General features: G+C 47.3%; 1 pseudogene across 1 annotated transcript in view; it reads right to left on the minus strand.

The window, feature by feature from the left end:
- Nucleotides 1-21,341, minus strand: part of LOC148143829 (uncharacterized) — a 125,054-nt pseudogene that overhangs the window by 26,399 nt on the left and 77,314 nt on the right. The window contains exon 3 of the transcript XR_015751316.1: nucleotides 1,327-1,802. The product of XR_015751316.1 is annotated as an uncharacterized LOC148143829 (transcript). The remainder of the gene's footprint in view (nucleotides 1-1,326; nucleotides 1,803-21,341) is intronic.

The following is a 21,341-nucleotide window of genomic DNA, read 5'->3' on the forward strand; positions in this document are numbered from 1 at the left end:
AAGCGCAGCAGGTCAGACAGCATCCAAGTAGCAGTAGAATCGACGTTTCGGACATGAGCCCTTCTTCAGCCCTTTCCTGAAGAAGGGCTCATTCCCGAAACATCGATTCTCCTGCTCCTTGGATGCTGCCTGACCTGCATTGCTTTTCCAGCAACACATTTTCAGACTCAATTCTCACACCTTTAAATGCATTGTCTGAGCTGAGATGTCATCTTTTTTATAAAACCTAAAGTCATCTCAAGAATGTGACTTAAAAGATGTTCTGGCAGTTACACATTAATGAACCAAAACCTACACCCATTCGAAGAGATGAAAGACTTGACAGCAATCTAGGCTTGTTCAATATATTCCATCAGTTGCATGATACTGATCTTTTGATATACATTCTGTGTCTTACAATGCGGCTCCACAGCTACCCGATGAAGGAGCAGCACTCAGGAAGCTCGTGCTTCCAAATAAACCTGTTGGACAATAACCTGGTATTGGGTGATTTCTTTTTAACTTTATCAACCCAGACTAATACCGACACCTCCACATCATTTCTAGTGAACACAGCCCACACCTCCTGGTGCTGTCAGTAAACTTTACAATGCTGATGAAACAACACAGTACCTGAAAGGTTTACATTTTCTCACGATACTAGCTTCTCATTCACTGCTCCATCTGATACATGACATTGGAAACTCAGTGCAGGAGGCTGAAACGAAGGAGCAGCTTTAAACTAAAAACCTCTTGGAGCTCAAAGCTTTCAATGAGAGTCTGAGCCCGGCGGTAAGTTCATGTAACCTTTATTGTGACTCAACTTAGTTACATCTTCAGATTCCCCCCCTGCAAAAAGGCATAGACAAAGTAGCTGCTTTTTAAACAGCTCAAGATCAAAGCCCACACACACCCCACTGTCTTTACTATTGGGCAGCACCAAGTTGTAATTGGATCCTTGTCACAGCCGTAATCCGGAGGAAGTATTGCCTCACTCAGCAATTTCAACCCATACCCTGTATCCTGGTAAGTTTCTCCCTGCTCATTTGCCAGTGGGGAGAGGGCAGTGTAGAGTCAACCAGACTGCTGTGGGTCTGGAGTCATGTGTAGGCCAGACCGAGTGAAGGATGCAGATGGAACGACTGAATGAATACTCTCCCACAATGTCGGTTCCCATTCCTAACAAGGGAGAGAGTGAATCAGATGGGGGCTTTCTCCCCCACACCACCCACTCCCTCTGCCATCTGTCGTGGTGGGATTCAAACCCGGGAGTCCCCGGAACCGGATTGATAGTCCAATCGATAATGGCACTTGACTGTCACTCCTTCAATCCCCCTGCGATGGCACGTGAACTCGCTGGTGCTTCCGCAGGTGGGAGGAGCGGGCGAAGCCCTTCCCGCACTGAGAGCAGGTGAACGGCCTCTCCCCGGTGTGGATCCGCTGGTGCCTCAGCAGGGTGAAAGATGTGCTGAAGGCCTTCCCACACTCGGGGCAGCTGAAGGGCCTCTCCCCCGTGTGGACCCGCTGGTGGGCCAACAGGGTGAAAGATGTGCTGAAGGCCTTCCCGCACTCGGGGCAGCTGAAGGGCCTCTCCCCCGTGTGGACCCGCTCGTGGCTCCGCAGGTGGGAGGAGCAGATGAAGCCCTTCCCGCACTGAGAGCAGGTGAATGGCCTCTCCCTCGTGTGGATGCGCTGGTGGATCAGCAGGGTGGAGGAAGTGCTGAAGGCCTTCCCGCACTCAGGGCAGGTGAACGGCCTCTCCCCAGTGTGGACCCGGCGGTGGGCCAACAGGATAGAGAAAAACATGAAGGCCTTCCCACAATCTGGGCAGCAAAATGAGACATCAAGGTCTTAACACTGACACCAGAGAGAAATTGAATATACTGACACGGCAAACATTAGTGGAAAGCCAGAGTCATAGAGGTATACAGTACAGAAACAGACCCTTCGGTCCAACTCGTCTGTACCGACCAGATATCGTAAATCAATCTGGAACCGTTTGCTCACACGTGGCCCATAGCTGGGGTCATCCCTACCCCCCCTGTCCTGAGACCTTGATGCCTCCAAGCTGACCTTCAAAGGTTTGGTTTTTCCCTCCATTCTTTCCCGGTTGTCTTTTGTAAGTTTTGAAAACTTTCCCAATCCTCTGAGTATAGGATTTGGGCAGTTGTGTTGTCGCAGTACAGGACATTGGTTAGGCCACATTTGGAACATTGTGCACAATTCTGGTTTCCTTCCTATCAGTAAGATGTTGTGAAACTTGAAAGGGCTCAGAAACATTTACAAGGATATTGCCAGGGTTGGAGGATTTGAGCTAAAGGGAGGCTAGGGCTGTTTTCCCTGGAGCGTTGGAGGCTAAGGGGTGACCTTATAGAGGTTTATAAAATCATGAAGGGCATGGATAGGATAAATAGGCAAAATCTTTTCCCTGCGGTGGGGGGAAGGGGAGGTCCAGAACAAGAGGGCATAGGTTTAAGGTGAGGGGGGAAAGAAACAAAAGAGATCTGAGGGGCAAACTTTTCACAGAGGGTAGTAAATGTATAGAATGAGCTGCAGGAGAAAGTGGTGGAGACTGGTACAATTGCAACATTTAAAAGGCATCTGGATGGGTATATATGAATGGGAAGAGTTTGGAGGGATATGGGCTAGGTGCTGGCAGATGGGACTAGATTGCAATGGGATATCTGGTCGGCATGGACAAGTTGGACCGAAGGGTCTGTTTCCATGCTGTATATCTCTATGACTAGTTGGACTTAAGGGTCTGTTTCTGTGCTGTATGACTCTGGAACTGTTCTGTACTGGTCTTAAAATCATGTTCTTGCCTTCCCCCACAAACATTCATTTCTTTGTTGTTCAAAAATCAGATGAACTCAGCCTTGAATATATTCAAATGACCCCCTAACTGCAGGAAGGCATCCCTACTTCTGAACTCAATTCCTCTTGCTCATATACCACTTGCCTTGCTGATTGCTTGCTGCACCTGTCTGACAACTGGCAGTGACTGGTGTAGGAGGACACTGAGGCTCCTTTGTCCATCCACACATCGTTCCTGATGAAGGGCTCGTGCCCAAAAAGCCAACTGTCCTGCTCCTCAGATGCTGCCTAACCTACTGCTCTTCCAGTACCACACTTTTTGACCCTGATCTCACTTTCTCCACATCCAATTACATCTCCATTTAAACAATGCACTTCCTTTCTACTTTTTTTTTCCCCACAGCAAAGGCTATAACTTCATATTGTGGTATTGCATTTGCCATGTGTTTGCCAGTTGTGGTCTTCTCTATAATCGGGGAGAGCGAGCGCAAACTTGGGGAATGGTTCACTGAGCATCATATCTGGGTCCACAGAGCCGACCAGAGTTCCCAGTCACCACCCATTTCAATTCTCCTTGCCACCCCTTTCTGACATTACCATCTTTGGCCTCCTCTATTGCCACAACGAATCAAACCGCAAACTGGAGGGACAACACCTCATCTTAATAGAGAAGGAAGTAAGCAATAAATAATAGACCCCGACAGAGTGCTGAGGAAAAAAGGCACCTTACTGTCCAAGTTCAGAGATCCCCAAAGGTATCAGTACAAGTAAAACGGGGAATGAGGAAGGCAGCTGGATGGGTATGTGAATAGGTGGGGTTTAAAGGGATATGGGCCAAGTGCTGATAAATAAGATAGATTAATTTCAGATATCTAGTCAGCATGGACGAGATGGACTGTTTCTGTGCTGTACAGCTCTATGGCCATCCACTTCATTTTGAAATGTTTGCACTACCACTTGGAACATCCTGTTAGGGTTCAGAGAGTGCCAGGTCCGGACATCTCCTTCCTCATGTCTCCTATGTATTTTAAATCAAAAATACCATTTGTATGTTCCTGGGTTAGTACTTTAAATACACAGACACATACAATATAATCAGAGTTTCTACTCGGTAGAGACAGTGATGATTTATTTCAACTTGCTAACAGGTATCAGAAGGGGAGGATCTGCAGACAGAAATCTTGGAAGAAATTCCATAACAAGATCTGACAGGGTCACTCAATATCATTGGGGGGTTGAATCTGGAAAGAGAAATCCATTCGACCTGCTTCAAAGAGGAACTACCAGTGAACTGAGCTTTAACTGGTTACACAGAATGAGTGTGTGTCCCAGTGAACTGACAATGGGAAGGAGCTTTAACCAGTTACACAGACAGAGGGGCTGGGGCATTTATTTTACCCCTGGAGCATCAGAGCCTGAGGGGTGACCGTAGAGAGGTTTATAAAATCATGAGGGGCATAGATAGGGCAAATAGCCTAGGTCTTTTCCGCCCAGGATGGGGGAGTCGAAAACTAGAAGGCATAGGTTTAAGGTGAGAAGGGAAAGATTTGAAAGGGACCTAAGGGACAACTTTTCATGCAGAGGGTTGTGCATGTATGGAATGAACTGCCAGAGGAAGTGGTGGAGGTGGGTACAATTGCAATGTTTAAGAGGCATTTGGTTGGGTATATGAATAGAAAGGGTTTGGAGGGATATGGCCTGGGTGCTGCCAGGGGGAATTAGATTGGATTGGAATATCGGGTCGGCATGGATGAGTTGGACCGAAGGGTCTGTTTCTGTGCTGGTTATGCTAATCCCTGTGGCCTTATTCCAGATGCGATCCATATCTGCAGGCAAGACACGACTGACTCCAACTGAGAGTCTCTCTGGTCACCGCCTCCGTACCCCTTGGAACGATTCGGCTCCCTTCTCAGTCCATGTCCACCACATGACCGAAGCAATGATTGGTTGTGTTCTTGCTCTAACTAATGTTATGCGTGCCTTTCACTCCCAGGAGCGTGCGGCCTACAGCGATGTACCCTCCCTTTCAGCCTTGTCACGGGTAGAGCCTGGTTTGTTGGTGCTCATCAAGAACTGGACTGGCAAAGGTCTCCAACCTCGTTGGGATGGCCCCTTCCAGGTTTTACCTCCCACCCCTACGGCGGTCACAGTCGCTGGGCGCTCAGCTTGGGTCCAACTGCACCGTTGTAAATAGATTGACCGCACCAATCAAAAGTGGGGAAGTGGAGGAGAGAATCCTGGAATCTCAACAAAAGGAGTGGACCCTGTCCAGTTGGGTTTTTGAATCTTGCTGTTGTTCTAGTGTTAATCTTATTACAGATACTTGAACTAAGAGGAGGGACATGTGGGGGATCGCTTATCTCCTCACCTTTCTGATCACATACAACATCCTGATGGGGAACGCCACTAAGTATGGATGCGACCAGGAATGATCAGAGATTATCCACCGCCCATGCTGAGGAGATGTCGTCCAGTGCACCGGACCAGACGCCTTTGACGTGTGGAACGTGATGAAGATTGATTATTGCAATGGACCCTTACATCAGAAAGACCAGATGGTCCATCAGGACAGTAGAAATCAGTGGGAGTTACCATGTCGTTACCATTTTTTTTTATTTTACCTGCAGACGCAAGCCTAGTGAGGATAAAAATGATCAACTCAGGAACACCATCCCTTTTTGCAGGTCGGGCCAACTTGAGAAAAGGGAAGCCTGATAGGGGAAACTCCTCAATCCACAAACAACTTATTTATACAGGCGCACAGAACGCTATTCACCCCAGAGGCAGTAGTATGTTACTCCTCTCTATCAGGAGGTGACTTACTTGACCCATCCCCAGTCCCCGATTCCATTCTATTCATCAGACTTCCTCCTGCCGACCCTGCGAAGAGAAATATCATTTTCCAATACCTCTGGTCTGTGTATACAAACAGCTAGTGTAACACTGGCTGGGGTACAGCAGGCCTTATGCGGCACATGGACCTGGAACCGCACCCTTCCCTTGTGCATTTATCGGCCTTATCTCTTTTCAGAATCTGATACTGTCACCAAGACCATGTACAATAGAGCTAAGGGAGAGCCCAATGGGAACAGCATTCTGAGGACCATTGTCTCCCATACAGTGCGAGTGCTCGAGTCATTTGGCCCATTTTTTTTTTTTTTTACAGAGCTCAAGCACCTCCTCTTGCAAAACGTCAACCCTTTCCTCCTGTAGACCTGACCAGACCCCCTGCTGTTACATTTCAGTAACCTATTTTGACAAACTCTCCGTAATATACACCAAACCAGACTATTATTTCTTCAGCTAAGGTAAAGCTACCAATTTCCTTGTCCTGGATCGCAAAGATGTCCCTCAGAAGGAGCCCTTGTTCCCACAACAGGACCTTGTCCTGGCCAGTGGACAAGTTGATGAAACCTACATCTGAGGAGGATGCAGAGGTCAGTCTCAGCCAACCTTGCTCCAACTGGAAGGATTCCAAAGAGTATGATCTCCAGGACAAACCAAGAGAGAGGCTTTACAGGTCTGAGTTCTCAAAGGATTCCCTGGGCCACCTGAAATCTCCACTTTAACATGGGAGGTAGGACAAAATGGCTTCTGCTTGGCTAACTCGGTGGGACTGAGTCAGGCAGATACTCACGACTCAGAACAAACAAGATACCACAGACTGATGTAAATCCAGTGAAAAAAACTGCAAATGTGAACCTAATCATCAATCGCAGAAGTAACGGTTTAATCCTAACCGCCAGACATAACAAATACGATTCCAAGAACAGGTTGTCTACAAGAAATTATGATAGATTAGATTATATTCCCTACAGTTTGGAAACAGGCCCTTCGGCCCAACCAGTCCACACTGACCCTCCAAAGAGTAACCCACCCAGAACCATTTTCCCTCTGACTATTGCACCTAACACCATGGGCAATTTAGCATGGCCAATCCACCTGACCTGCACATCTTTGGACTCTGGGAGGAAACCGGAGCACCCGGAGGAAACCCACGCAGACACGGGGAGAATGTGCAAACTCCACACAGACGGTCACCCAAGGCTGGAATCGAACCTGGGACCCTGGGGCTGTGTGGCAGCAGTGCTAACCATTGAGCCACCTTGCCACCCTAGACTAAGTCAAAAATGCATGAGGACCTTGCGGGATCTGATTGGTTGTTACTATGTGATCATGCTCAATGTCTGACTCTAAACAATGTACATAAGTTCTATACAAACTCTGTAAAAGTTGGCGGATTTTTTGGCACTCGAGGAGTACTCATCGGTGGCCCAGTGGTTAGCACTGCTGCCTCACAGCACCAGGTGTCCCAGGTTCGATTCCAGCTTCCGGGGGCTGGCTGTGTGGAGTTTGCACATTCTGCCCATGTCTGCATGGGTTTCCTCCAGGTGCTCTGGTTTCCTCCCACAATCCAAAGATGTACAGTTTGGTGAATTGGCCATGCTAAATTGCCCATAATGTTAGGTGCATTAGTTATAGGGAGATGGGTCTGGGTGAGCTACTCTTCAGAGGATAGGTGTGGACTGGTTGGGCCGATGGGCCTGTTTCCACACTGTTGGAATCTAATCCTTCTGGGCTGATCAGAGTCTACTGACCCGGCTGTATCAAAGAATAAATTATTGCTTGTATGATTGACAAAAGAGTCATTTCCAGGTGTGTTTATTGACCAATCCCAGAAATCCGAAGATCCGGACAGCAGTCCAGATCATCAGAACGACCAGATAGGAAACGGTTAATGTCTCCAGAATGTGGGGAGCAAAATAAGACACCAAGGCGTTAACACCAACACCAGGGAGAAACTGAACATACAGACGTGACAAACATTTGTGGCAAGCCAGAATCACAGATGTACAGCACAGAAACAGTCCCTTCAGTCCATGCTGACCAGATATCCTAAATCAATCTAGTCCCATTTGCCAGCACTTGGCCCATGTCCCTCTAAATGTTTCCCAACATATACCCATCCAGATACCTTTTAAAGGTTGTAATTGTACCAGCAGCCACCACTTCCTCTGGCAGCTCATTCTTTACACACACCACCCTCTGTATATAGGAGTTGCCCCTTAGGTTTCTTTTAAATCTCAGCCTCACCCTAAACCTATGAGCAATCCCAGATCAAAGATCTTGTCTATTTACCCTCGCCATGCCTCACATTATTTTATACAAGGTTGTAGGGTCTCCCCTGTGGGATATAGGTAAAGCAGTGTTACTTCTGCAACCATAATTGCTTCTGCAAGGTAAATGAACTAACGCCAGGGTATAATTGTTTCAGCCAAGAGTGGAGTTAAGAATGAAAGCTATGTGAAGGAAATATATAATTGCTTTTGTATTAGCTAAAATGTGCATACATGAAATGTGCCTGTAAACAATGGTGGATGTTACAGACAAACAGATAAAGGTGCTGTGAGGGGAGGGGGTGTAGGTTAAGCTAGATATGCTCGTACAGTTATAACCATCTGTTTCCTGCTTCTGCAAAAACAAAAAAGAACACACAATCAAGGAGGTCAGAAGGCTCAGTGTCGGCGAAAAATGGGAGGAAATGTTGCTTTCGCAAACAAGGAAGCAGCTGGCAGTGAAAGAGGATATACGCTAACACTTTGTTCACGCACAAGGCCGGATAAGGCAAGAAATAGACAAGAGTAATGGGCGCCACCGGGAAAGAATGGAGGGACAAACTGATCTTTTGCGGGTCAGCTTGGAACATCAGGACAGGGGGGAATGGGAATGAGGGAAAGAAGCTGAATATGCTGGAGCAAGGTGGAAGAACAGAGGATGCAAAACCGGCTTGAAGTTGCAATGAGGAATATTGCATGTGCTGTACTTGTACCTGTTGCAGTTACTGGTGGGAATCGGGTGCGTTTTAAACATCAAAACAGAAAAGATATCCAGCCCTCCCCCTTCCCCCTTCCCAATCTCTATCCTTCAGTTCCTCCTCACCCGGGTAACTAAGACACATACCTGAGTTTGCGGAGTCTGCTCCCTCCCTGCATTCGCTCCAGTTGCTACAAGTGACCAATTTCCCCTCCTCCCATCTCTGTCTCCGTCCCGGGATGAAGAGTCGTCCTGAGGGCGGGAGATTCACTTTGAAACTGACAGCGCCACTTCCGCGTTGTGACGTCAATAAAGGACCGAGGGGCGGAACGAAACCAACAGCGGGACGCCGCACTGCGCATGCGCTGCCCCTGCAGCAGACCGGGGGGGGGGGGAGAACACACTTTCCAAAAACCCCTCCCTTCAGAGAATCCCCACAGTATGGAAGCAGGCCACTCGGCCGCACCGACCCTCCCAAGGGTCACCCACCCACACCCATTCCCCTGCCCCCATTGCTCTTCATTTATCCCTGAGTCATGCACCTTACCTGCATATTATGCCTAATTTAGCATGGGTAAAAACAATGACTGCAGATGCTGGAAAGCAGATTTTGGATTAGTGGTGCTGGAAGAACACAGCAGTTCAGGCAGCATCCGAGGAGCAGCAAAATCGACGTTTCGGGCAAAAGCCCAACATCAGGAATAAAGCATAGCCAATCCACCCTAACCTGCACATCCCTGGGCATTATGGGTAATTTAGCATGGCCAATCCACCCTCACCTGCACATCCCTGGGCACTATGGGTAATTTAGCATCGCCAGTCCACCCTAACCTGCACATCCCTGGGGACTATGGGTAATTTAGCACGGCCAATCCACCCTAACCTGCACATTCCTGGGCACGATGGGTATTTCAGCATGGCCAATCCACCCTAACCTGCACATCACTAGGCACTATGGGTATTTCAGCATAGCCAATTCACTTTAGATTAGAGTGGTACTGGAAAAGCACAGCAGTTCAGGCAGCATCCGAGGAGTAGGAAAATCGACGCTTCGCGCAAAAGCCCTTCATCAGGAATAGAGGCAGGTTGCCTGCAGGGTGGTGAGATAACTGAGAGGGGGTGGGGTGGGGGTGGGGGTGGGAGAAAATAGCATAGAGTACAATGGGTAAATGGGGATGGGGTTGGAGGGGATAGGTCAGGGAAGAGTGTGGGGGAAGGTAGCAAAGAGTACGATGGGTGAATGAGGTAGGGATTGATAGAGATAAATTTCAGGTTGTCAGTTGTACGTTGATTTTAAAGAATATAAAAGGTCTTTTAAGAAATAGTTTTAAGCAAGGAAATTACTTGTAGCTGACCACAAATAAAAGGGCAACAGGGGCATTTCGCAATAAGCTCATAGTTTGTAGGTCTACGTTTTGGACTATCAAGATAGTAAAGGATGATCTCAGAAGTCAGAAGGTTACATAAGAGGAACTGGACAAATCAACAGGAAGGCTGTAACAAACAAGGACAGCCAAATAAGGCAGATTTAAAGAAAAGCAGGTGAAGTAATTAATAAGTATGATAGGCTTAGGCTTGGGTGCAGGGAATTACCAAATGAAGGAATAACGGATGCAAGTAATCACCAAATAAAGGGATATAATGAAATAGATACGTTCGGGTCCGGGTGTCCTTGGAGAAGGAGTACGCGGTGTCCACCAACACCCTGGAGTTGTTCAGGGAGAGGTGGGCGCCGCAGGGAGTGGAGTGCATAATTTCTCCCTCCAACTCTATTTTGATTTAGTCCCTCCCCTCCCCTTCACTGTTTTGATCACACAGCACTGTCCCTTGCTGTGAAGGGCAGTGCTTGTCACTGGCCACCCGGGTGTTTTCCTATCTTCCTGGTGGTGGAAATTGAATAAAGATTGGTGCACTTTGTGTCTTCCACTGTGTCTCACACCTGCACACACACACCATGGGTGCTGGGGATAAAATAAGCACTACCGCACTTAGGTGGTAGTGTGGGGGTTAAAAAGAAGAAAAAAAAATAAACAGGAGATTAGAGCCCGGGTGTCCTTGGAGAAGGAGCACGCGGTGTCGACCAACACCCTGGAGTTGTTCAGGGAGAGGTGGGCGCCGCAGGGAGTGGAGTGCATTATTTCTCCCTCCAATTCTATTTTGATTTAGTCCCTCCCCTCCCCTTCACAAAGAAAAAAAAAAGATATAATGAAATAGATACGTTAGGGTCCGGGTGTCCTTGGAGAAGGAGTACGCGGTGTCCACCAACATCCTGGAGTTGTTCAGGGAGAGGTGGGCGCCGCAGGGAGTGGAGTGCATAATTTCTCCCTCCAACTCTATTTTGATTTAGTCCGTACCCTCCCCTTCACTGTTTTGATCACACAGCACTGCCCTTTGATGTGAAGGGCAGTGTTTGTCACTGGCCACCGGGGTGTTTTCCTATCTTCCTGGTGGTGAATTTGAATAAAGATTTGTGCACTTTGTGTCTTTCACTGTGTCTCACACCTGCACACACACACCATGGGAAAAAAAAGAATGAAATAGACACTTATGATAGGTTTATTGCTCAGTGTAGGGTGTTGAGAGAGCCCTCAGAAAAGTATAAAAAGCTCTGTATTTTACTGTCGGGTGTGTCTCTCTTCATACAGCCACCCATCTTGCAAGATGTTCGAATAAATGTGCTGCTTCAGAACTCTTTGACTCGGACTGAAAATTATTGATTAAATTGATTAAATTGATTTGTTTCTCACAGCACTATTTAGCATGGCCAATCCACCCTAACATGCACATCCCTGGGCACTATGGTGGGGGAAGGTAGGAAAGAGTACAATGGGTGAATGGGGGTGGGAATGAAGGTGATAGGTCAGACAGGAGGGTGGAGTGGCCTGTTCGGATCCGAACTCTGCTTGTTTAAAGGTGGTCCGGAGTCCGTGTAGGATGAGTTGGTTACGGAGGCGGCACTGAGGAAGCAAATGTGGCTGTGGTAGCGAGTCTGTTTCAGGACATGATTGAAGAGCTTCAGGGCAGAGGAAATGACCTGGGAGTTGCAGTGGGAGAGGGATTCCTTGAGATTCTTGTAGAGAGAGGAGGAAAACTTCTTCAATGCAGGCATCCTTGCAAGAGGATTCACTGTAGGGTTAAAATCAAATAGGTAAAAACAAGGACTGCAGATACTAGAAACCAGATTCTAGAATCACAACTCCAGGCTGTAGTCCAACAAGCTTCTTTGGAAGCAGTAACTTTTGGAGTGCTGCCTCTTCATCAGGTGGTTGTGGAGGATAAGATCCTAAGACACAATTTAGAGCAAAACATTCCAGTGTCCTGCCACTGAAATGGTATATTGAACAAACCTGGATTGTTAAGTCTTCCACCTTTTCAAATAGGTTGCAGGTCTCATGACAATGTAAATCCCAGAATTTCTTGTTGTCACCTTCTCGAGATAACAAGGTTTTATAGCAAAAGCTCACATCTCAGCTCAGACAATGAATTAAAGGTGTGAGGTCAGAGTCTGCCTGCATCCTAATCTTGAGTCAGACTGGTCCTGTTTCCAAAGTCGAATTTACAAACTATTACATGTATTGACTGCCTGCAGTTTTTTCCTTAACAACAAAATGCACATAGAATGTATCTGCAAATATACATCTACCTCCCCCCCCCCCCCCCCCCCCCCGCCCCCACACACACACATACGCACAAGTTTGTTGGGTGAATTCGTACTTGCAGAATTATGTCTTACTTTGCTCAAAAACTGCATGAATCCATGTAAGATTCTGTAAATCGGTTTAACCATTGTGGCACAGACAGTCTCACACAGGGGAACTCACACCTTCAGTACATTATCTGGGCTGACGCGACACCAATTGGTAAAGTTCACTTGAGGATTTAACTATTTTAAAAGGTTTTGTGATTTACATTTGAAAGAACTGAAACTATCATAGTCATTCGAAAAGATGAGAGACTTAACAAACAATCCGGGTCTTTTTCAATATATAGTTTCAGTTACATCACACTATAAACTGTTGCTATAAATTCTGTGTCTTACAATTTTATATTCCACAATCCCCTGATGACGGAGCTGCACTCCGAAAGCTATTGCTTCCAATTAAACTTGTTGGACAGAATTTCTCAAGTAGGGCACCATAAGAATCCTGGGAGACTGCTATTTCTTGTTTACTTCGTAATGAACAAACATTAAGCACGATCCCCTATTTATTTCTCATTTTGTCTCATTTTTCTTGTTTTATTCCCTGCGATGATGTGGGAGAATTGTTAGATTTGGGTCAGCCATTTGGTCACATATTAAAGCCTGGAAACCATTTTGAATCTCATCTTAGTGCCTGCTTGCTAAAGCTCGTGTTTCCCAGGCTCAGCGGAGACGGTTGGCCTTGCAGCTGTACTGCTTCTGATAAACAAATTCTTTACTGACATGGGGCTTTATTTCCATCCCCCACAGTTGGCGAGTCAGGCAGGAAATACCCTGGTCCTGCCAGGCCACCGGCCGATATCCTTTGAGAGATGAAATATAGAGGGTGGTTGCTGCTTTTGTTGGGTCCAAAATAAAGGGGAAAGCTGGCCAGGGACAAAAGTGCTGTTAGAAATATTGATACAATTCTCCTACTCAGCCACAAGATACTAGTGAGAGAACTCAACAGGGTCTTAGCGTCTGGACGTAATGTTGCCGAGAGCACTTGTGTTTACAAAGTTAGTAATAATGAATTTGCTTACCCCAGGATTACGAGAGGTGAAACCCTACTTGATAAGCCCTGGACCCACACTGAGGTGCGTGGCATGCTTCAAGGTGCCCCCCATCTGTTTGAGTGCCCAACATTAGTTTTAATTGACGAGTAGTAATCTGAAGTATAATTGCTCGCTTCAGGACGTCCAGACTTGAATGAATTTGGCACACAGGACACATTGGGCAACTATTAACTGAGACATGTAGAAAGTTGAAGAGTGTTACAGAGAGAGAGAGAGAGGCGCGCAGGCAGAGGGGGGCATAAGCGGGCAGAGAGAGAGAGGGGGCACAAGCAGGCAATGAGAGAGAGAGGTGCAGACAGGCAGAGAGAGAGAGATGCAGGCAGGCAGAGAGAGAGAGGTGCAGGCAGGCAGAGAGAGAGAGAGGGGGCGCAAGCAGGCAATGAGAGAGAGAGGTGCAGGCAGGCAGAGAGAGAGAGAGAGAGAGAGGTGCAGGCAGGCAGAGAGTGAGAGGCGCAGGCAGACAGAGAGAGCTTTATTCCTGATGAAGGGCATTTGCCCGAAACGTCGATTTTGCTGCTGCTCCTCGGATGCTGCCTGAACTGCTGTGCTCTTCCAGCATCATTGATCCAGAGAGAGTGTTTGTTAACCACCTCCTTGCTTGGTCGGCCTTTTTCCCTGTCTACAACTTGCTTTTATAGAATCACCTCGCGTACATTGTTATGAATATTGTCTAATAAGAGTAGATGTATTTAGTAGATGAATCAAAACCATCCCAATGGCTGAAACAGCTGACACTCTAGTGTTGGACAAGTGGGAAATATTTGCATCAGTTAACCAAAACTCTTTAGAGTTTACATTCACGGGTACGCCAAGCCTCAGCATTAGGACCGGGACATATTGGCGCTGAGATGGAAAGGCCCGTTCCTAGTCCTGCTGGGTTACCCGGTCAGCAGTCAGGGTCAAGGGGAGGCCTCATGGACACACACAACACAATGCAAACGAGCGCCACCTCCTGGAGGAACACCAGAAGACCCCGTCAGAGACACATCTTCAGCCTTCATCCGTGAATGACTCAGCCTGATCATTCTGCCTTTCACTGCACTATTCCTTATCTTTCTTTCACTAACTATGTTTGATTGGGCCTGATAACCTCTAGTAAACAGGAATTACAGTTTAATACTTTTTTTATGCACAGAAGGTCAACCACTCTAGCTGCTAGGTATGTGCCCATATCCCCATCCGTCCTGAACTCGTACCAAGCGAGCCCTTATGGAGTTTGAGCGACTTGAAGCTTTCTTTCCCTCTGCCTTTGGAACTGCTCGATTGGAAATCAAAGTCACCCCGCAGACAATCCTGTGCTCGGCTCAGTTCACTGTTGTGGCCCTCCCCTCCAGCGATCTCCCAGATGCCGAGATTTTCCATTCCTGATAAACCTCTGATGATGATTCCCAATCCCTGGAGCCTTCTGCCCCTGTCCTTACTGAACCCGAGGACTATCAGTCCGATCTCCAAGCACCAACCCCTGGCTCTGGGTATACTCCCCCTTTTGCTTACACCCCCAATCTCCTCTTTTTAATAAAAAAGGAGGGATTGTGGGAGAATGTGATCAAAATTGACAAAACTGCATGGAAGCCACTTTGTCACAAAGCAATGTTTGCAGTAAAATGTAGCCTGTTAACATAATGCTGTCTGAGCCCTGGCTAAGGAATTCTGTGTTGATAGCCTGACCTTGCAGCTGCAGGCTGTCTCTGCTCCTCAGGCCATTAGACTGTACTGCTTCAGAGAATGATGGATTGGTTCTCTCTGTCCCTTAGTGGTAATTCGAGCTGAGCTGAACCTGCAGTATAAGATAACATTCAGTTTTGTAGAAATTAAGAAACGTAGGTCTGGACAATGTATGTGAACCTTACTACTGCCCCTCAGTTGCATTATTCTTGGAGAGTGGGGCTTGTGTTTTACCATAAAACTTATAACATTCTGTATTTTATTGGAATACGTCGGACTTTATTTTGAACTAAGAGGTATTCCCCAATGGCAACGAATAAAGCTAGTTAATTGCTCAAGGTCTCCTCTCCTGACTACCTTGCTTTAAATGATTTGGCACACGAGTTACTTTGTCCCAACAGTACTAATAGTTACATCGAATGGAGAGAGAATTCCTCAAGTAGGGCACTATCAGAATCCTGGGAGAGCCCTATTTCTGGTTTACTTCCTAATGAACAAACATTAAGCCTTTATTTATTTCTGATTTTGTTTCATTTTTCTTGTTTGATTCCCTGCTGTGACTACACTCTGTGTCTGGATGGGTGACAGGCTGAGATTGTGGGTTGGCTTTCGATTGACTGAATGTTTTATTGAAGAAGGGCTTATGCCCGAAACATCGATTCTCCTGTTCCCTGGATGCTGCCTGACCTGCTGCGCTGTTCCAGCAACACATTTTCAGCTCTGAATGTTTTCTTGTTCTGGAAGCTGTAAAAGAGGCGTGAAAGCTTCAGCAGAAGTCCAGCAAAGCTGAGAACAGACCAACATCTTACTCAGTGGGAACAGGGAGATCAGAGGACAGAGAAATCAGGCCGTGAAACCCGAGCTGACACCAGACTACCGTGTGCTCAGTGCTTTGATGAGCAGTGCCAACCCTCTGCCTTTACCTAGCTTCCCATCTGACTCCCCCCTCAATATTCAGGATCCAATCCTTGCCATCCTGAAGCCATGTGTCTGTAAGGAGTCTCAGACCATAATTATTCATTTCAATGAGTGCAGTTAATTCATTCACTTTTGTTACAATGTGGCACACGTTCAGACTCACCATGTATCATTTCAGTTTTTGTGACATTAGTATCCAGTTTTCATTGCTGGTATATTTACTCTCCTTGTCCCTTTCTATTGTTCTCTGATATTCATTTTCCACATCACTACATATTATTTTATTAAACAAATTACAAAAACAGTTTACAACAAACAGTTACATTTACAGCTGCATACAAGAGACAGCAATTTTACAAGGGAGAGGAGCAGCAAAGCCAGGCCCCAAACCCTACCATACATTTTTCAGGGACATGAGGACAAACCTCAAATCCCAGTTTCACAAAGATATAAAGAGACAACAGCAGTGACAGTTATACATTAGACAATCCTGTTACATACAAAAGTGCAGACAATACAGACCCAGCAAGCCCCCATCCCTCCCACCTTCCGACCACTCTAAGGCAGCCCGCCCCTACCCACCTTCCGGTTCTCGGTCCACCCCATGCCCCTTCCAGTTCTCGGTCCGCCCTGACACACCTTTCAACCACCTCTAGGACAGCCCGCCCCGGTACCCGCCCAGGGTGACAGCGGTCAGGACAGCCTACCCACCTTCCGGCTTCACTAACCACCCTCAGCACCTTCTGACCACCTCTGGGGCAGCCCGCCCCGGTACCTGCCCGGGGTGACAGCGCTGAGGACGGCTACCCGCCTTCTGGCTCTCGGTCTGCCCCTACGTACCATTGGGCTCTCACCCACCCTGTTGCACCTCCGAGCAGTGGGCTATCCTGGCACACCTTTCGGCCACCTCTAGGACAGCCCGTCCCCTTCCCTGGGACGACAGCGTGTAGGGTAGCCCACAAGCCTTCCGGATCTCAGCCCGCCCCTACGTGCTTTCTGGCTCTCTGCTCTGACACCTTTCGACCACCTCTAGGATAGCCCGTCCCGATTACCCCTTATCAGGATGACAGTGGTCAGAACAGCCTACCCACCGTCTAGCTCTCAGGGCGACTGGCATCAGGGTGGCCTACCCACCCTCTGGCTCCACATCACTACATTACTCACCGGTCTTGATTTGGATTGGCCATGCTAAATTGCCCACAGTGCCCAGGGATATGCAGGTTAAGTGGGTTAACCATGGGAAATGCAGGGTTATAGTTTCATAGTAATAGAAGCAGGAGTAGGCCATTTGGCCCTTCCAGCCTACATTAAGATCAGGGCTGATGCATCCATTGTCTAAGCTCCTCTTCCCTGCATTGTCCCAACTACCTTTAATTCCCTGACTTAACAGAGACACTAAGCCTTGCAGTTGTACTGCTACCTGATAACCAAATTATTTCCTTGCGTGGGAATATCCTTCTCTTTGCAAGGACCTATTGTATACTTATCAGCTACTAACCAACACTATCCAGACACTGTGTCGCTGGGCAAAGTGACTTAGGTTCCTCAAATTCCTGCAATTAACAGTTTGTTAATTGTTAAATGATTGTAACCTATATAATCATACAACTCTCTGTTACTCGTCGGAGTGACTTGTGAGCTCCCAAATAGACAGTCAATAACCCAAGGTTTGTGTGTCATGATTACTTATCTAATACTTATTGGTCTACTACGAGTAAGTCACCCACAGCATAATCCACTTCCATCCCCAACATGGATCAAGACGCCATCCTTTTTTGCCAGACAAGTAAATGTGTCAAGCTCAGGAAACAAAGCCTGTCAAACATTAATAGACACAGATCGAAACCAACCTTTTCCAGAGTCTGTCCCTTCACCTTGATTGACTTTCTTTTTCCCTCAGCTCCTACAAACCAACAGCTGAACCCAAGGATGAGAAAAGAAATGGGAAAAAGGGCGAGAAAAGAGAGTGCGGTACTCCCAGATGTTAAACAGAGGAAGGAAGTTCCAGTCTGGGCTGAAGCTCAATCTTCATTCAGAGAGAGAGGAGCAACAACAACTTCAGAAGCTCATGGTCGAACTTCCGCATTCAGACAGTGGCGGGCGTTCTGATTGGCAGGAGGACCAGGCCCCTTCTGGTCCTCCAGGATTTCCAAAAGATTGGTTTCCCCGTCCATCCGAACGACGAGGGGCGGGGCCCCATTCCGAGCTCACACATGCGCAATATGAACACTGCTCACGGCCCATAGAGCGGTGTCTGGATCGCATGGAATTGTGGGTACTACTACAGCCATTAAAGACGTGAAATCAAGAGTCCCATATGCCGTCTTAACCGTCTTTTTCTATGTGTTAATGACGGACACGTCAAGAGCTAATCTTTAATCGATTTTCGATTGAAACACTGAGTGAAACACTACAGGTGTTTAACTCTCTATTTCCAGTTCAGTGTCAGTATAACACTCTTTATCTGTCCTCAAATAAGGACCGAATCAAAGCCCGACGTCTGTTCTACCTGAAGGTTGTTTTTTTTTTAGTTTGCAGTTTCCAATCCTCCGTTTCAATCATTTATTAAAAGTTATTCATGGTACATGAGCATTGCTGGCTGGCCAGCATTTAGTTCCGCTTGAAAAGGTAATGGTGAACTGCCTTCTTCAACTGCTGTGGTCCACACGCTGTACGGTGACACATAATGTCCTTACGGAGGGTATTCCAGGATTTAGACCCAGCAACACTGAAGGAACAGCAATATATTTACAAGTCAAGATGATGAGTGGCTTGGAGGGGTACTTGCAAGAAGTTGTGTTCCCAAGTATCTGTTGCCTGATCCTTCTAGATGGAAGTGGTTGTTGGTTTGGAATGCATTTTCTAAGGATCTTTGGTGAATTTCAGTGTTGTGTCTTGTAGATCGTACACACTCCTGCTTCTCAACAGTGGGGCAGAGGGAGTGGATGTATGTGGAGATGGTGCCAATCAAGCAGGCGACTTTGTCCTGGATGGTATCAAGCTTTTTGAATGTTGTTGAAGCTGCACCCATCCAAGCTGGTGGGAGAGTATTCCATTACACTGCTGACCTGTGCCTTGTCGAAGATGGGCAGGGTTTGGGAAGTCACAGTATGCCTGACCTGTTGTCTGCTCTTGTTGCCATTGTGTCTGTGATTAGTCTAGTTGAGTTTCTGGTCAATGGTAAACCCCAAGAATGTTGATAGTGGGGTGTTTAGTGACAGTAACACTGTTGAATATCACGGGGCAGTGGTCAGATTCTCTCTTTTGGGGATGAGTCATTGTTTGGCATTGGCATGGCATACATGTTACTTGCCACTCCTGAGCCCATTGGATATTGTTAAGATCTTGTTGCATTTCAAACTGAATTGCTTCAGTTTGTGAGGAGTTGTGAATCGTGCTGAACATTGTGCGAATATCTCCACCTCTGACCTTATGATGGAGGACGGTCATTGATGAAGATGGTTGAGCCTAAGAAGACACTACCCTATGAATTCCTGCAGAGACGTTCTGGAACTGAGATGACTGACCTCCAACAACCAAAGCCATCTCTCTATGTACCAGGTATCCCAGAACAATTCAGATACACAACGATATTTCAAAACTAATTGAAGGAATACAGATGCAACACCCCTCTTCTGGGAGTCTCCAGTGCAAGTTTTTCTGTTCGGGAAACAATCTGATAAGTGTTGACAGTCATCAACCTTTTTGATCTTGGCCACACACACCGCCCCCTGTCCATTAGCCCCCGCCACACACAGCGCTCCCTGTCCATTTCTTCCCCACCACTCCAGCGCCCCCTATCCATTCTCCCTCACCACTCACAGCACCCCCGTTCTTTCCTCCCACCACCCACAGCTCCCCCTGTCCATTCCCACCGCCAACCACAGCGCCCTTGTCCATTCTCTCTCCATCCCCAGGTTCTTGCCCATTCTCCCTCTATACTCCAAACACCCTGTCCATTCTCTCTCACGCAACCCTCTGTACCCCTGTCGTTTCATTCCTCAGCCCCTGTCCAGTCCATCTCCCCACCTTCTATACCCATCTATTCTCTCTCATCCCACCCTCTGTCCCATGTCCATTCTTCCAGCCCCCACCATCCATTCTCTTTCTCTCGCTCCCCCCACCATCTGCCACCCCACCCATTCTCTCTCCCCTGAAATACACCAGGCTCGGAGTCAGAATTGGGGTTCAATGACAGAGTTTATTGCACAAGGAAATACCGGGGCTCCGGGGAGAGAAAGACTTTTTTTAAATTTCAAAATATACTTTATTCATAGAAATAAATCTTTGGTACTTGTACAATTTGTCATGTCGTTCATAGATATATACATTGCATGTCTTCACATTACAAAGAACAGATTGAATTAATCGAATTTACAGTTATCCTATTTACAGTTCCCTTTATTAACCATCCAGTCTCTTAGTATTTAGCTGTGGCTTCAGCAGAACCCACCTCCTGAGTGGGTGCCCTGATAAGAACAGAATTTTTTTTTATTTCAAAAATATACTTTGTTCATAAAATACTTTGGTGATCTGTACAACTGGACATGCCATACATATGTAAACATTCCATTTGTCTGCATTCCGAAAACAGAGTAATCATTCCTATTTACAGGTCTGTACGATTACATTTTTAGCTGAGGTGTCAGCAGAGCCCAAATGACTGCGTGGGCCCCCTGTTCTTCTTTAGGCAGGCAGATGTTACACGGTGGTCTTTCCCCATCGCGCCTTGGCGGCAGCTGCCCCAAGCTTCAGCGCATCCCTCAACACGTAGTCCTGGACCTTGCAATGTGCCAGTCTGCAACACTCAGACAGGGTCAACTCCTTCAGCTGGAAGATCAGCAGGTTTCGGACCGCCCAGAGAGCATCCTTCACCGAGTTGATGATCCTCCAGGCACAGTTGATGTTCGTCGGGTGTGTGTCCCTGGGAACAGGCCGTAGAGCATGGAATCCCGCGTCACGGCACTGCTCGGGACGAACCTCGACAACCACCACTGCATTCCTCTCCAGGCTTCTTCTGCGTAGGCACATTCCAGAAGGAGGTGTGTGACAGTCTCGTCCCCCCCGCAGCCGCTTCGAGGGCAGCGTGCGGTGTGGCTGAGAGTCCGGGCATGCATAAAGGATTTCACAGGCAGAGCCCTTCTCACCACCAGCCAAGCCATGTCTTGGTGCTTGTTGGAAAGTTCTGGCGATGAGGCTTTGACAGTCTGCTCAGGGAACCACTCGATAGAATCCGCCCTCTCCTTTTCCCAAAGGGTCTCAAGGACACTACGTGCTGACCACTTCCTGATGGACTTGTGGTCAAAGGTGTTTTTCTTCACAAACTTCTCCACGAAGGACAGGTGATACGGAACGGTCCATCTACTCGGAGTGTTCTGTGGCAGCGAGGCCCAACT

This window comes from Chiloscyllium plagiosum, unplaced genomic scaffold, assembly GCF_037043375.1.
Source record: "Chiloscyllium plagiosum isolate Xiang-an unplaced genomic scaffold, Cpla_swu_hap1 HiC_scaffold_27, whole genome shotgun sequence".
NCBI lineage: Eukaryota > Metazoa > Chordata > Chondrichthyes > Orectolobiformes > Hemiscylliidae > Chiloscyllium > Chiloscyllium plagiosum.